Genomic DNA, 17,254 nt, shown 5'->3' with positions numbered 1-17,254 from the left:
TGCGGAGGAGTAACCGAAAATGAACCTAACATGCATTATACAATAGGAGTGCGTAAATACGTAATGCAAGCATACATTCTTATAGTACGGTACAGTAAGGTTAATTTTCCTTTACACATTGGCATAGGAAAATGAACACAACAAAATTTGTTCTGATGGACTGCATAACCATATGTGGCTGGGAGGCGTGACCAGTCTTGAGGAGAATAATCGATAGGAAGAGCTTTGTGGATTACAACCTTTTACCGGTGAAGCGACGACATTATTATTATTATTATTATTATTATTATTATTATTATTATTATTATTATTATTATTATTATTATTATTATCATAATACATAATCATAATCATAATTCGTGCAAATGTGTAGTGGAGTTCACCAGAGGAAAAAAAATAATGGTGTTAGAACAAATGAAAATCTCATCCCAGGTCCAATACTGTGGCTTTTCTTGTGATCTTCTGATCAGGATTTGTTGGTGGTAGTGCTTGAATGGTGTGTAAAGCGGTGACTGTCGACTAATTTCCTGAACTTAGATGTGTCTAATACAATATCATTTGTGATGGGTCAAGGATTGATGCAGTAGTAATTGATTTTGCTAAGGCATTAGACCTTGTGCACATGACATGTGTTCAAATACGTCAGCCTTCGTGTTGGTAGATTTAGAGGCACGTTAAAGAAATCCTGCAGGACTAAATTCCGGCACCAAGATGTCTACGAAAAGCGTAAAAGTAGACATTAGGCTATCATTACTAATACGTCGTGCAAACATACATTTCTACAGTACACCTACGGTACAGTAAGGTTTATTTTCCTTTATACAGTAGCTTAGGAAAATGAACATAACGAAACTTGTTCTGATGGACTGCATAGGGTCTATCAATGTGTGGCTGGGAGGCGTGACCAGTCTTAAGGGATATACTGAGTAGGGAATGCATGGCCACATTCGCGGTTTTGGCATAGGAGCGCCTGTGTCGTCGTTACGCCTACGAAAACCGCTATATTTTGGGTGAAATACTGACCCGCAGCACTTATATCATTATGTGCGAGAATTCTTTGAACCTGTTCACACAATATTGAACATTAGATGACAGAACCTTCCCGGCCAAAGTTCTAAGCTAAAATATTTCACACGGCGGTAAGCCAAAATATTGAATTGGCCCTATAGAACAACTTACGCGTGCCGTTGCTAACCTTTGTCCATTTCTTCTATTCCACTGAAACTACCGCTCGATGATTCGCTGTCACTATTCACCACAGTTGGCACATTGCTGACAGTCGGAAGTTCTTTTCCTGTTTAAAAATGTATAAACTTCCTGATAATACCACTTGCAATAAAATCAGGGTTTTGTGACATAGGAACTCCCTTCCCTTCGGACGCCGGTCGATCTTTCACTGGAGACTTGTTTTCCTCCGCGAAGTTCAAATTCCATGCAACCCGTTTAAGAACTGTACGTACGGTCTTGTGCGCAGTCTTTTTCACCCCTTCTTCCACCGCCCGCACCAGATTCTAATCCCGTAAGTTACTCTCACAAGTTCAAAATAATTTCCATCGACTTCCTACATAATTTCCCTTCCATTTTTTGGATTTGAAATATTTTACAACACTGACCCAATCGTTACAGCAGCATCACCCACATGTTACTCACAGCTGCCAGCCATTGTGGATACTGAGAAATGAGTAGTCTACAGTCAGCATTGCCAAGAGTTCTCTTCGATCCATCTTCGACTTCGTAGAGCAGAGAGGGCCAAGTGATCACCTTAATGCAAAATACGCCATAATGACCAGAATACTTATTTTAAATTCATAATAAATACAGCAATTGTAGCTGTAGAAACAATCATCACCACTACCTTCTTAATCACACGGAACAATTAAAAGAAGTAAATAAAACATACACATGCCTGAAATAATAAAATAAACAACATTTAGCACATGGACTTACTTGCCCCTACTAGTAGGGCAAAACCGTCCAGCGGGGTGAAGCAAGTGATTCTCATTTTACTACTGCTTATTGATCAGAATAATCCACTTAATTTACAAAAAATAAAACAAAAATATATAAAATTGCAAATAACGACATAGGCCTAACTACACGGTGTTAACAAAGAAGTTCTTCCAAACAATTCGGCCTATGTTATAAATGGACGGGTTTTCTTGTGATCTCTTGTAAGGACTACCGTGTTTTGTAGATAGCGCGCTCGGTCCATTCAAAGATCCCACGCCTTTGCAGAAACGCTTGCCGCCTGCCTTTTTTCGCCATCTTCCTGTTCTGAATAAGTCCATTTTCTTCAGCGAACTCGAATGTGAACACATTCTACAGAAATAATGCTAAGTATAAGAAGGTTTAAACTAGTTTCCACTTTATAGACGAAGGAGTCGAGTAATTATCTAGAAAAACTATTCTATGGGGCGTCACCTTTTGATTTGAGGAAGCTTCAGCTGACGTCATAGAGTGCATAGATTAATTCTGGAAAGTAATGTTGTTAGTGTACCTTTGTTCGCGAGACCTAGTGTTTACAACTAGCTACTTCTTCTGGTGCGGGCTAGAGCAGCTTGTATTCGGGAGATAGTGGGTTCGAAACCCACTGTCGGCAGCCTTGAAGATTAAATTCTGGATAATAATCCTCATTGCGAGAGATTTCGGCACTGTCATTAACAAAGAAGTAAGTAATTAAGATTTTGGGAAATATTTGATGAAGCTGAAGTCCACAGGGTGGAAATGTATTTGATTAGGCCTGGAGAGAAGGTAGCACCTATCCTTGCTGAGAGGAACACACGTGTTAACGACATACAGTCAAAATGCTATTTTGATCAGGGCCTTGTGTGGGGGGGGGGGGGATGGGAAGGTTGGAAGGCTAGACAAGGAAGATGGAAGGAAGCGGCCGTGGCCTTAACTTAGGTATCATCCCGACATGTGCCTCGAGGAGAAGTGAGAAACCACGGAAAACCACTTCGAGGATGCCTGAGGAGGGAACCGAACCTCCCTGTATTCATTTGACCTCCCGAGGCTGAGTGGACCCCGTTCCAGCCCTCGTACCACTTTTCAAATTTCGTGGCAGAGCCGGGAATAGAACCCGGGTCGGAGGTGGCAGCTAATCACAATAACCACCACACCAGAGAGGCGGACATTACTACTACTAGTAATGGTTCGTAGTGTGGGTTATTGCAGTGTGCAGTCACTTCCTAATTCGTGACCATGAGCAACGGCTCAGTGGATCCTGACCGTCGGGATACCAGTTCCTATGGAGTAGTGGGCAACTCAGCCCTCCATGTGTTAGATTATACCATCCACTGTGGTCCCCGACCCGTTAGACGAATGATTCTCACTGGGACACAGATTTTTTTTCTGAGCACATTCAGAATGTTTCAAGGAAGTGACGGAGTCCCACTACCTTTTGACAAGCTAGAGCCTCCTTGGGAACAAATTGGCGAACGAAATGGAATTCGATGGTGAGCTATCTTTATTAATGGGGCTTATGGACAAAGAATGTAGAACTGGATGAGTCAGCAAAAAAAACAAAAAAACAAACAGTTATTTCATTTATACTACCTTGTAGTAGGCTGGCCGACACCGTACTAGCGGCACTTGTCCTAGTGGAAACAGAAGAAATTGAAAAACGTGAATCATTGATAGGTATGTGTAATACATACATGAAAGGAGAAGGAATTAGAGGTGATCCTGGAGCAGGAAAAATAACCGCGACCCTAAGGGATCCCCAGGAGCAACCGGCACTGCACCCCGACTTTGTCCCCCCGCCCCCCCCCCCCCCGCCCCCCGCAAGTACCCCGTTATTGCAAAAAGCATAGATACATGAAATATACACAATAGACCTACATATGATGGATATTACTATGACATAAACACAAGTCTCCTTCTGGAAACGCCAGAGAATGTCACAATAATATGAAAGTTCTGCCGTGGCTAAGTAGTAGTTATTATGGATGTAATTCACATTCTGAAGCAAAGAAAAGGTCTACCTTGTGCTACTTAACACTTTGAAAAATACTAAAAATACATAAATGGCTTATCGTGCTGTTGAGCACTGACGCACAGAAAAAATAACAAAAATGTTCTTGTGTTTCCTTGGCACTAAACAGTTCTATTAATAAAAATGTACAATAGCAATACTGAGTGCTACACAGATGGCAGCACTACTAGAGAAATAATAGCATCAGAGTGAGTCGTTGAGTTAAATTTGAACAAGTTACAACTGAAAGACTGGAATGTAAAAAAGAAATAATAAAATTCGAGAAAGTGATAAGTATAGAAATGGAAATTAAGAGCAATAATAACAAGGAAACGTACGAATGGTAAGCTGGTATACAAGATAATAGTAATAATGGGAATGAGAGAAATGATAACATGAATTATGCAGCTTTAAAAAAAACGCATGAGTAGGAGAAATATTAATAGACGACTCGCAAGTAAAATCGTGACAGTATAAAAAAGACGAAAACGACGAGGATAATACATAATGTGTATAGCTCAATATCATTAAACTGTAATAAAATTCACACGAGGGTAAGTGATATAAAAAAGAAACACTCGCTTGAGAATATGGTCACAGAATGAACACCGCACAGTCTTGAAAAAGCAAAAAGAAGGCGCTTGTGGCGCCATCGTCGGTGAGTGGAAGGGAGGACTACCGCAGCCAGGAGCATCTCTAAGTATACGTCAGTCGAACAAATACAGATTATTATTATTATTATTATTATTATTATTATTATTATTATTATTATTATTATTGGGGAGGGTGCGGTAGAGTAGGAAATGGATGGAAGCTGGGTAATTGTTGAGAAGTACTAGAATTATGGAGAATGGCAGTAGCTAAAGGAGATACGGTGAATGCTTCTTGGACTATTGGGTTATGATTGGAGGTGGCTCGAGTAAGGCAGTTTAGATGTAGGGAGTGAAGATGTGTTAGGATACCGGGAAAGGAACAATAAGTTTGGAAAATAATTGAATGGTTATCACTAGGGAGATGGTAGGCAATTAGAAGGGTATGTCGATCAAGCTGAGTCAATTTAGCATATTCAGGAGGGTGAGTCCGGCTCCATGGCTAAATGGTTAGCGTGCTGGCCTTTGGTCACAGGAGTCACGGGTTCGATTCCCAGCAGGGTGGGGAATTTTAACCATCATTGGTTAATTTCGCTGGCACGGGGGCTGGGTGTATGTGTCGTCTTCATCATCATTTCATCCTCATCACGACGTGCAGGTCGCCTACGGGAGTCAAATCAAAAGACCTGCACCTGGCGAGCCGAACATGTCCTCGGACACTCCCGGCACGAAAAGCCATACGCCATTTTTTTTCAATAGGGTGAGCATCTATCCATGTCAGAGAAGCATAGGTGGCAAGAGGACAAATAAAGGATTTACAGATATTTAGGATTTGGGGGGGGGGGGCACGTGGAGCTGGTTAATGAACTAAGGACTCGGAAACGACTAAAGACTTTCTTATATATAGCGGTTAAGTGGTGATTCCAATGTAAGTTATTCTGAAATTTTATCCCGAGGTAGGTTAGTGGATTTTATTATGTGGGGGGGGGGGCAAATATAGGATTTTTTCGGAAGAGATTTATAAGGGTTGACGGAAATATGCCATGAATTAAGTCAGTATTCGAGGGAAGTGAGGTATTGTTGTACCGTAAGTTGTTTGCGATACAGGAATGGATACGACCAAGAGCGAGGTGGGCACGGTCATCTGCATATTGGGAGAGGTGAAGAGGAGGTGCCGGGTGGGGAATAATGATACGTATATAGGACATAGAGAAGAGGGGAAAGAGTAGAACCTTGAGCTAAGACGGAAGTAACTGAAAAAGTGGACTGTAATCGTAGCTTTCCGAATTTTAAGATAATTGAAGAGGAGTCGAGGAATAGTGGTGGGGAGAGGTGACATAATTTGTAAAAACGTTCAGGATTTCAGACCGTACCGAACGCTTTATCTACGGTACATCTACGCAGATTAAAGCGGCAGACCGATGGGATTTGAGATAGGTGGTTAGGGAAGCCGTGATATGGAAAATATGTTCTTGGGTAGAATACTGGCGTCGAAAACCAGTTTGGGAAGAGGGTAAAAAGTTCAAGGATTGTAGGTAACGGGAGAGTATTTTACAGAGAATTCCTTCGAAAAAACTTACAGAGGACAGATAAAAGAGATATTGGCCTGTAGGAGTGGATATCGGAGGAAGTTTAGGAGGTTTAAAGAAGTGGAGAATAATGGCATATCCCCAATGTTCAGGGGACATGCCAGTGTTTAACATAGTATTACAGATGGAACAGAGTGTATGTATCAAGGTCATGGGAGCTTCTCGGATGTGGCGATAAGTAATACGATCATGGTCAGGCGCGATAATTCGTTTGTGGCGGATAAAGGAGAGGATGTTGGAGGGGTAATGGGAGTGTTGAGAAGATGAGTGAAGTCGACATCGCGAAAATGGAGAAAAGAGGGTTGTAAGTGAGGTTGATTAGGATTGCTGTGTTGTAAGATGAGGAGTTCGTCAGGTGGGAGTAACGGGGGAGGAGAGGGGGAGAAAATAGTTTAGAAGAGTAGTCAGCGAAAATGTCAGTTTTTCTTTGTCAGTAGTGGGAGGAGTAGGTCCGTTATGAAGAGGATAAGTGGGCAGGGATTTTTTAAGTTTTAGCAAGCCGTCAAAGAGTTGTACAAAATATACGTGGTTCGTGCATGTCTTTGAGGTCAGAACAAGCTGTCGTCCATTGTCATTTCTTCATTGCTTTAATATAAGATCTAGCATATCCCATTAGTCGTCGATGTTCCGGAAGTGTCGTAGGGTCACGAGTTCGGACATAGGATTTAAAGTAGTTTTTGGCCAGTTTAAGGAGAGATAAGGCTTTCGGTAGGATGGGTGGCTTGGAGGGATGATAGGAATGGAAGGGAATACGGAGGTTATCATCTCTGGTAAGAGCAAGTTCTACAAGAGATATGAGCGATGTAACGTTAGGTAGGGAGGTAGGTCAAGTCTCGTAAGATGTTAGTGATTGTTGCACGAAAAATTGAGCAATTAGTTTGGGAGAAATGTCGTGTGGGAGGTGGTGAGTTAGCAGAGAGGATGCGTCTGGACGTGTTAGGAGTTACTGATAATCGGGTAAGGGAGATAACGTCCGGCTCCATGGCTAAATGGTTAGCGGTGAGAGGCCGCCGCGCTGCCGCTTGAGCCACGGAGGCTCACCAGCACTCCTACCATTCTTAAATTACTGACAGTACCGGGAATCGAAACAGAGCCTCAGAGAACGGCAGCTAATAGCGCTAATCGTTATGGTGCAGAGGCGGACATTATTATTAATGACGAATATTTTCTCTTCAAGTACAGTAGGCTACCCTTCGTCATAAGAGACACCAGGTGCCGGATGTGTGATCTCTTAACGTATCTTTAATCTAATAATGCAGGTCGCATTTGCTGGGAATCGATCGAAAAATATTGAGCGCAAAAGTTTACTGCCCTAACTACTCGAACAGCTAACTGCGGAGGTATGCGATAAGACATCATTCTTTCTCCTTATACGAGCATGCTGTCGACTTGGAGCCACATTCTTAGACGCTGAGTCAGTCGTTCAGATTACTGCAGCAGTAAGAAAACTATAGACGTGAGGTTCACTGAAGGTTATGTTAACCTGATTCCTTTTCTCAGGTTATGATGAACGATTTTTAAAATATTTCATTTCTTTGTCTTCTTGAATGTTCAAATCAAAGTCTGAACATATTCCAAAACCGTCATCATTATAGTCACTCCCTCCGGCATTGCTATTTAAGTAATTTATGGTACTAAAAACCAAACCCCATGGCGCAACAGCCCCAAAAAGCCATGACCTACCAAGCGACAGCTGCTCAACCCGAAGGCTTGCAGATTACGAAGTGTCGTGTGGACAGCACGACGAATCCTCTCAGCCTTTATTCTTGGCTTCCTCGACCGGGGCCGCCATCTCACCGTCAGATAGCCTCTCAATTATAATCACGTAGGCTGAGTGGACCTCGAACCAGCCTTCAGATCCAGGTAAAAGTCACTGACCTTGCCGGGAATCGAACCCGGGGCCTCCGAGTAAGGGGTGGCAAACTACCCCCTACACCATGGATGTCCAACGGTCGTTTCTACGTGAGAACATTCACATGATAACTAAGGGTATGCGGGCGCCAGGTACGATTCCACTAATTCGACTACTGTTATCGGTACTTCTTCTTTTTCTTCTTCTTTTCCTACCGCTTTTCCCACACCTGTGGGGTCGCGGGTGCGATCTGTGTCGCACATGTGGATTTGGCCCTGTTTTATGGCCGGATGCCCTTCCTGACGCCAACCCTATATGGAGGGATGTAATCACTATTGCGTGTTTCTGTGGTGGTTGGTATTGTAGTGTGTTGTGTGAATATGAGGAGGAGAGTGTTGGGACGGACACAAATACCCAGTCCCCAAGCCAGAAGAATTAATCAGAAGCGATTAAAATCCCCGACCCGGCCGGGAATCGAACCCGGAACCCTCTGAACCGAAGGTCAGTACGCTGACCATTCAGCCAACGAGTCGGACACTATTGTTATCGGTACTACAATAACTATATAATAATAATAATAATAATAATAATAATAATAATAATAATAATAATAATAATAATAATAATAAAAATAATAATAATCATAATAATAAATCTAGAATTAAAAATTATATGAAAATATATTTACTCACATAATTAATGTTGAAATCTGGCACTGCATGCTCGCTGCAAGTTGAGGAAAGTCTGGTGTGTAACTGGAACAGGCTGCTCTTAACGCGTCATCCAGATGTGAGTCTGTCAGGCAGGATCGGTACTTGTTTTTTATTATGTTCATAGTCGAAAACGCGACTTCACAAAGATAGGTTGAACCAAAACAAGATTGCATCTTCAGAGCAACACTGCGGGTAATGGGATATTTTTACCGTCCACCAGAGTCCAGAAATTGCCACATGTTGCGTAAGAGGATTTCAAAGAAAGGTCTGACTGAAGGCTTAAAATTTCCATTTCTAATTCTTCAGGATTATAATTTTCGAATATTTCACACACCCTACCTCCAAGCTCACAAACGTCAACAGAAGCGAAGGGATTATTGACAAACATGATCACTGGTTCAAGCATTGAAAACTGGCTAAATCTGCTACCAAATTCGGACCCAAGAGTTTCAAGATGTTTAGCAAGAGATGAAAAATCACGCTTGCCGCCATTTACTGTATCTGCCATAGATTTCAAATTTGGAAAATGTGAAAGGGAATTTCTATTTAAATGGACAATCCATACCTTAAGTTTCTTTTCAAATGCATTGACAATACTTATCATACCTGAAATATTACGATCTTTTACTTGCAATTCGAAATTTAACGCATGTAATTTTGAGGTGATGTCTGCCAAGAATGCTAATTCGATTAGCCAAGATATATCATCAAGTTCGTGATAATATTTCCCAGGAGATGATTTCATAAAGTCTCGTATCTCATCCAACAGGCAGCAAAACCGTTCGAGTGTTTCCCCCTACTAAGCCACCTTACGTCTGCATGAAGGATGACGTCACCATACTCCTAATCTGACATACTTAAAATATTTCTGAACAATCGATGACGAGTATATGACGATCTTATAGCCTATAATTCACGACATGCGTTACAATTTTCATGACATGATCAAACTTTAAAACCTTTGGCATAAAGCTTCTTGGTGAATAATACAATGATAAGAAATACATTTTGGAAATGATTCATCCTTAGCGCAAAGAGAAAGAATCCATTATTTCTACCAGTCATAGACGGTGCCCCATCTGTTGCTATAGCGACAAGCATTGACAGTGGTATGTTACTCTCTTTGGTGAATTTAAAGAAAGTATTAAATATGTCTTCTCCCCTAGTACGTCCATGAAGTGGCAATAGCTTGACAAATTCTTCCTTTACTGTTAAATCATTAAAAACCATTCTAGCAAATACACACAACTCAGCAGTGTCAGACATATCAGCCCTTTCATCAAACTTGAGTGAAACATGTTCACACGATTTCAAATCCTGATGTAATTGAGATTCCAGATTATTAGAAATCTGTTCAACCCGCCTAGCAACAGTTTGGTGAGACAACTGAAGTTCTTTGATTGAAGATATCAATTCAGATGTTTTTTTGGTAGTTGTTTTACGTCGCACCGACACAGATAGGTCTTATGGCGACGATGGGACAGGGATGGGCTAGGAGTGGGAAGGAAGCGGCCGTGGCCTTAATTAAGCTACAGTCCCAGCATTTGCCTGGTGTGAAAATGGGAAACCACGGAAAACCATTTTCAGGGCTGCCGACAGTGGGGTTCGAACCTACTATCTCCCGAATACTGGACACTGGCCGCACTTAAGTGACTGCAGCTATCGAGCTCGGAAATTCAGATTTATCTTTGTGAGATTCGAACAGAGATTCAGCGGCATATAGCATAGCTTCTTTCACCACTTCCCCATCACTGAAAGCTTTTTTTCCTTTTAGCTATGACGTAACAAACATTGTAAGAAGCTATTGTCACGTTACGCATTTGCTGAACGGGCTTCTTAAACGAACATTGTTGCAATGCTAATTTATACTTTAGGTCTTTCACTTTGTGTTTTCTTAGTTCAGAATTAACAGGAAATTCTCTGTCAAATTTTTTGTGATTAGTCAAAAAATGTCGCTGTACATTACTTCTTTCAGGAACAGACACGCTAGCATTACACAATAAATACACAGACTTTCCTTTGTTTTCAAAAAAGCAATACTGGTCCTCCCATTCACTGTTAAAGTTATAATTTCTTTGCCTTTTAGCCATGTTAAGAAGTGTTATGTTTAATGAAATATAACTGATTATGAACTGAATAATTTAATGTTTGAATAGTAATGAAAAAAAGCACACAAAACATGTCGAATGTACAACTTATCACAACACAAGGCACTCAAAACGTATTCCATAAGCCCTGCATAAGCTCACAAGTAATACTGAATTTTCGCCTGAAAGCTAGGAGCTGGGAACATTCCAATTGCAAGACTTTCATAAATCGTTTGTTCATTGTTTACGGCACAGCTTTGTTGGGATTGAAGTTACTTTGTGGGCAAATTGGGTGTCCCATTGTCGTCCTGGTGAAACTCTGTCATAGTAGGTAGTTTATGGCATTGCAATCAAGTGAATCATAAGGAAGCGGTTCTGTTTGGCAGAACAAATATGCGGCTATATTTGGCTCCGTGAGTAGAGAGTGCCTAATACCTGACGCTAGCCCCCCGCACAGTGAGAGGTTTCCCTTTGTCACAACTACTTAGGCCTACATGTCGAATAGCTCTCTTTCAGAACCTTTCTTCTATCTCTTCACTAATTGCGGACACGAGTCAGTTAGGCCTAGATCACATTTATGGCTTACTCAAAGCTCTTTGTGTATTTGGAGGTACGGATATAACAAATTTCCTGACTTTGAGGACGGCATTTTTAAGAGAAACGTTTTATTGAAATGCAAAAGTATTGTTTTCAAATATTAAGTAAAATTTGATTTGGAAATTAATTGCGAAGGGCGCCATAAAAGGGCCGGCTAATTTATGATGCTGCGTAAAGTTGGTCCATAGTTCAGGTAAATGTCCTGGACGATCAGTCAAGTGACATCAAGACAGACGTAATTTGGCTTGAGTACTTTCCCTTGAAACATCCAGTTTACCATTGTGATTTAGATTATATTCACTGCAATTGGTTCTATAATAATAGGCCTAGCATTTGTGTAATTTTACGCTTTGCTTCCTAGATATTATTATTATTATTATTATTATTATTATTATTATTATTATTATTATTATTATTATTATTATTATTGTTATTATTATTATTATTATTATTATTATTATTATTATTATTACAGATACATCACAATTGGGAAACATCCCGATGGGTTAGTTTTAAGGACGTACTTGATGCTTGCAGAATTAGTCTGATGACATGTGAGTTATCTTTATGACCCGCCGGGCTGAGTGTGGCTCAGACGGTTGAGACGTTGGCCTTCTGATCCCAACTTGGCAGGCTCGATCCTGGCTCAGTTCGGTGGTAGTGTATTTGAAGGTGCTCAAATACGTCAGCCTCGTGTCGGCAGATTTACTGGCAAGTAAAATAACTCCTGAGAGACAAAATTCCGGCACCTCGGCATCTCGGAAAACACAAAAAAGTAGTTAGTGGGACGTAAAGCCAATAACTTTATTATTATTATCTTTATAACCCAGGATTAACGTCGATACCACTTGCTTTTAGGGTGCGGGGTTTGGAAAATGACCCCTGGACATGCAACACAACATATGCATTACAACAGACTCCACGACAGTAAATTTTTGACTCTTTTAAAAAAGAGGTTCGATGGCCAAAGATAACCTACGTCAATAATATAGTTTAAAGGGATAGAAATAGCAAGAAAAACCATCGTGGAGTAGCAGTAGATTTTCCACATGTTGGAAAAAGTGAGATAGCTGAACATTATATACGACGAACACAACCTTCTATATCATTAAATTGGTTGTGATATTTTATTTCGTTCCTGTATGCTCACATCAATACTGAACAGTTGTTAACGGCACTTTCACAGTTTCCACAAGTCTCTCTAATTTGGGTGCAGGCTGTTCGTGAAGCTCTGGGTATATAGGCCTATAGGCTACCTCATATCTATTCAATAGGCCTGCTATCAGTGGGACAACTGAGAGTTGGACAATTTGCGCTGAAAAGGATTTCTTCAGTGTGTTCTCCCATTTACACGTTCCAAATGTCGTGATTATTAAACCTTCCCATTTATCTTGACCACCTGGCGAGTTGACCGTGCAGTTAGAGGCGCGTAGCTGTGAGCTTGCATCCGGAAGATAGTGGATTCGAACCCCATTGTCGGCGGCCCTGAAGAGGGTTTTCAGTGGTTTACCATTTTCACACCTGGAAAATGCTGGGGCTGTACCTTAACAAAGGCCACGGCCGCTTCCTTCCCCCTCCTAGGCCTTTCATATCCCATCGTCGACCCTAAGACCTATCTGTGTCGGTGCGGCGTAAAGCAAATTAAAAAAAATATCTTGACCGTCTACAAAACTCTGTACAATAGCTTCAAATAAAACAGTATTTTAAACAGAAGTTGTAAAACCGCAAGAGGGAAATAATAATCCTGGGGAGTCACACTTATGGCGTTATTTATTAGTGATGTATGCTAACTAACATCGGTTTTTAAATGGTACTCTGTCTTTATTGTCCAAAGTTCAATGAAGCTCATCAAGGCCTATTCAAATATACATGGCATGTAACTAACAAACAAAATATCGCGAGGGAAATTGAGGCTATCTCGGTAGATGAACTAATGCGTATGAATGAAAATTTCCTTCGATGAAGCCAGAAATGTGCAGATGCAAGTGGAAGACATTTTCAACGTCTTCTGTTACAAGGTGAGAAATTATTTTACTTTCATGTTGCGTTATTATGTGTGCTTGTTATTTACATGCGATTCATACGGGCCCTCTTCCGGCCCCAAGCTGGGCGAGTTTCCTTGTGCTCGTCTGACCTCAGTTCGCCCATCTAACCGCTGCGCTGCGCCGGCCAGCCGGGCCCCACTTTGAGTGAAAGACCCTGTATTTTTTTAATTTTTATTTATTTGGCTTTAGATCAGTTACAGACCAAACAGCCACCTGGATATTACAGTACGCTGGTTTGAACTTTACAATTCATTACAAGTAATTGTCACAGTGTGAAATATATACATATACATATAAAAGACATAGACGTTGCACATCATTACATTGAAATCATATAATTTCACAAAAAATCAATCAGATTTGTAGACAAGTTGTTGTTAAATAGTTCCCAATAATAGTATACACTTTTCTGTTTTTGGTCGCCAGTAGTGTATTTACACAGGTTGGTAACTGTTGCTTAGCATGAAGCAGAGCTGTAAGAAACACTTTTTGTTGTTGGTGGTAATGAGCACATGCAAAACCCTGTATTTTGATAATAAAATAATTGTGTCGAATCATTTTGAAGTGGATGAACCTACCATGTGAATATCTTAGCAGCGTAGGCAGGTCAAGTCCTCAGCAAGACCAATTAGAGTGATGTTTCATGTAACCACCCACTAGGGAATTTAATCCAAGCCGCCTTAACAAAGATTGCTGGTAAGGCATATAATTATTGATAGTGCGTGGAGTTTATGTGAAATAATATAGGGTTGTAGTCCTGAGAAGGAGTTAAGCACTTCAGTATGTTTCTCCTCTTTGCTGGTGGTGTGCGATGAGCGACGAAGTTACAGTTGGTGCGGTTAAGGTTTATTAAAAATATTTATTTTGTGAGTCAGTTATGTTAGTGGGATCAGTGCAAGTCATTGCAGTTCACTGAGATACAGATCTGCTAGGTTACCAGTCATGATTCCTTGTGTATTGTAGCTAAGAGAACTTACTAAGAAGATAAGCATGGTGTTGAGTTGGTAACATATAGTGATTCCGGGAGAGATGGCGCACCGGGTGAGATGGCGCAGGGTAGGCCAGTGCGACAATCGCCCGCTAGATCGCTCGACCACTGCTTCTCGTGTGTAGAAGAGATGTAGTGGACATAATAAAACAAGAATGTGCTCATTTTGTGAATAATTATAGTGTCATTATTTTATTACTTATTACTTCTAGTGCCATTTAAGTTATCTTCGTATACATACGTTGTTACTCAGCATATGTAGACCCTCTATGGTGTTTCCTTTTATGAATTATATTTTGTTTCTGTACTTGAGAACAATTATATAATTATATATGCCATATCGTTAAGTCACATTTCTTATTTTACAACAAAACATTGGCATTAAGGAGCTAGGGACAAACGATCATATAGTCTAACACTGTTTTCTCACCTTAAAGCAAAAGTACTTATTATTATTATTATTATTATTATTATTATTATTATTATTATTATTATTATTATTATTATTATTTCTTTCTTAATCTGCTTACCCTCCAGGGTTTTTCCCTCGGACTCAGCGAGGGATCCCACCTCTACCGCCTCAAGGGCAGTGTCCTGTAGCGTGAGACATTGGGTCGGGGGATACAACTGGGGAGAATGACCAGTACCTCGCCCAGGCGGCCTCACCTGCTATGCTGAACAGGGGCCTTGGTGGGGGATGGGAAGATTGGAAGGAAGCAGCCCTGGCCTTAAGTTAGGTACCACCCGGCATTTGTCTGGAGGAGAAGTGGGAAACCACGGAAAACCACTTCCAGGATGGCTGGGGTGGGAATCGAACCCACCTCTACTCAGTTGACCTCCAGGCTGAGTGGACCCCGTTCCAGCCCTCGTACAACTTTTCAAATTTCGTGGCAGAGCCGCGAATCGAACCCGGGCCTCCGGGGGTGGCACCTAATCACGCTAACCACTACACCACAGAGGCGGACATTATTATTATTATTATTATTATTATTATTATTATTATTATTATTATTATTATTATTATTATTTCGTTTCACCCTCTTTGGGGTATGTTGAATCAATTCTTTCTCTGTGTGTTGTTCTTTACTTAGTGCCCAGTATTTCTTCATTCTTTCTGATCTTCGTTTCTTCTCGTCTTCCGAGATAATAGATGTGCCTTTTAATGTAGATTTGTTTTGGAACGTTATGTTTTCTTCTTTAGTTATTACTTTAGCTGTTCGACGGAATAGTGATTTTTCTGTAATTTTTAATTCTAACAAGTCTTTTTCAGTTTCTTTAAACCAGTTCGGTTTTGTTTTGAGTTACGGAAGAAGTCAAGATTTGTTCGGTTAATCATAGAGTTCATTCCGAGGAGAAGATGACCGTAAAAATGTATCCTCTTTCTTCGCATAGTATCTGAGAGTTTTCAATTTTCTTGTAGCTTATTATTATTATTATTATTATTATTATTATTATTATTATTATTATTATTATCGAGTTATTTTACATGACGTGGCTTAGGTTATGAAGCCTGGTGTTATAGCAAACCATATTCTACACTGTACATTTACAGCGTCGTAAAGTTAATTTTAAATCAAATTATAGTTTAAAAATAAGGACTACGCAAATTGATACACGGAAAGGATTTTGCAGCTAATGTAATAAGAGGTTAAATTATGTTCTAACTTCTTCAATCTATCTGTCATCTGTAACACTTCTAAATGCATTCATTTCGGCTAGGTATGTCTGTTATTTTCAGCCGGAAGGGAATTCCACTAACTGAAAATCTGTGGAGTGTTACATGTCAGTTAATACAAATATTTCGGGTCAACTGTACGTCGCCACAACACTGAGCGAGAAGGGGAAGTCAGCGTTCTCGCTCCCACGGCTCTGCTTTCTCACTCGCACACTTCCCCTCACCGGATGTCTTCCTAGCTGGCCCGATCTCTACAGTGTGTACGTGAGAACAAAAGTTATCTGTTGGATGTAACATAGTGCGAGTGATTTTGCCTGAAATCCTGGATGTTTCTGGCAAGTACGTCTTCTCTACGATCAAAGTTTTTCTACGGCATGATATAGAAGCCCACTGACTGGGTTGTTCAAGCTAAATTAACTTTGTATTGGCACAGGTGGGTGACTAGGTTAGTCAACGACTGTGCTGGTGTGATATACGCCACGTTGGGCCAACGTAGTCCCTGGGGCAAGGGTGCGCCATCTCTCCCCAAATGTCGGGTGAGATGGCGCGCTACATTTCCGGGAGACATGGCGCGGCATTCTCTGAATTTCCATTTAGATGTAAAATGTGTTTCCATTCACTGATCAGTTTGGTAGTAAAATATAAAATATATTATATTGCCTATATGTATTTTGTTTAATTCTGTGTCAAATTATACTAATTGTGGAGAAGAGGAAGCATCTACAGCCTAATCGAAGTTTGTGGTACATGCCTTTAATGCAACTTTAAAGCGTAATGTCTCCAAAAAAAGAGAAATTTCAGTGAATCAAAAGAACAAAGTGCAAAGAAAAATTGCAACCACTGCCACAACGGGAAAGAGTAGGAATGGAGAAAAACCTCAATCCAATCAAGCAGCCAAAATGATTCAAGATGGGCAAAATAATGCAATATCTGATGATTGCAACAAGTGTGTGGAGTGCTAGGAGAACTATTATTTCACAAAGAAGAAGGATGATTGGATTAAGTGCACCGCCTGCAACAAGTGGCTGCATGAATTGTGTTCAGTGTATAAGAACTTGTGTAACGATTGTGATGAGAGAGAGTAAGGAAAAGCATACCCTAAAAGGACTGAGGGATAAACTTTGAGAAGTTTAAATAATTCATTG

The sequence above is a fragment of the Anabrus simplex genome, chromosome 2 (genome assembly GCF_040414725.1).
Source record: "Anabrus simplex isolate iqAnaSimp1 chromosome 2, ASM4041472v1, whole genome shotgun sequence".
NCBI classification, from domain to species: domain Eukaryota; kingdom Metazoa; phylum Arthropoda; class Insecta; order Orthoptera; family Tettigoniidae; genus Anabrus; species Anabrus simplex.
The sequence above is the reverse complement of the archived record's forward strand: the minus strand, read 5'-3'. Positions refer to the sequence as shown.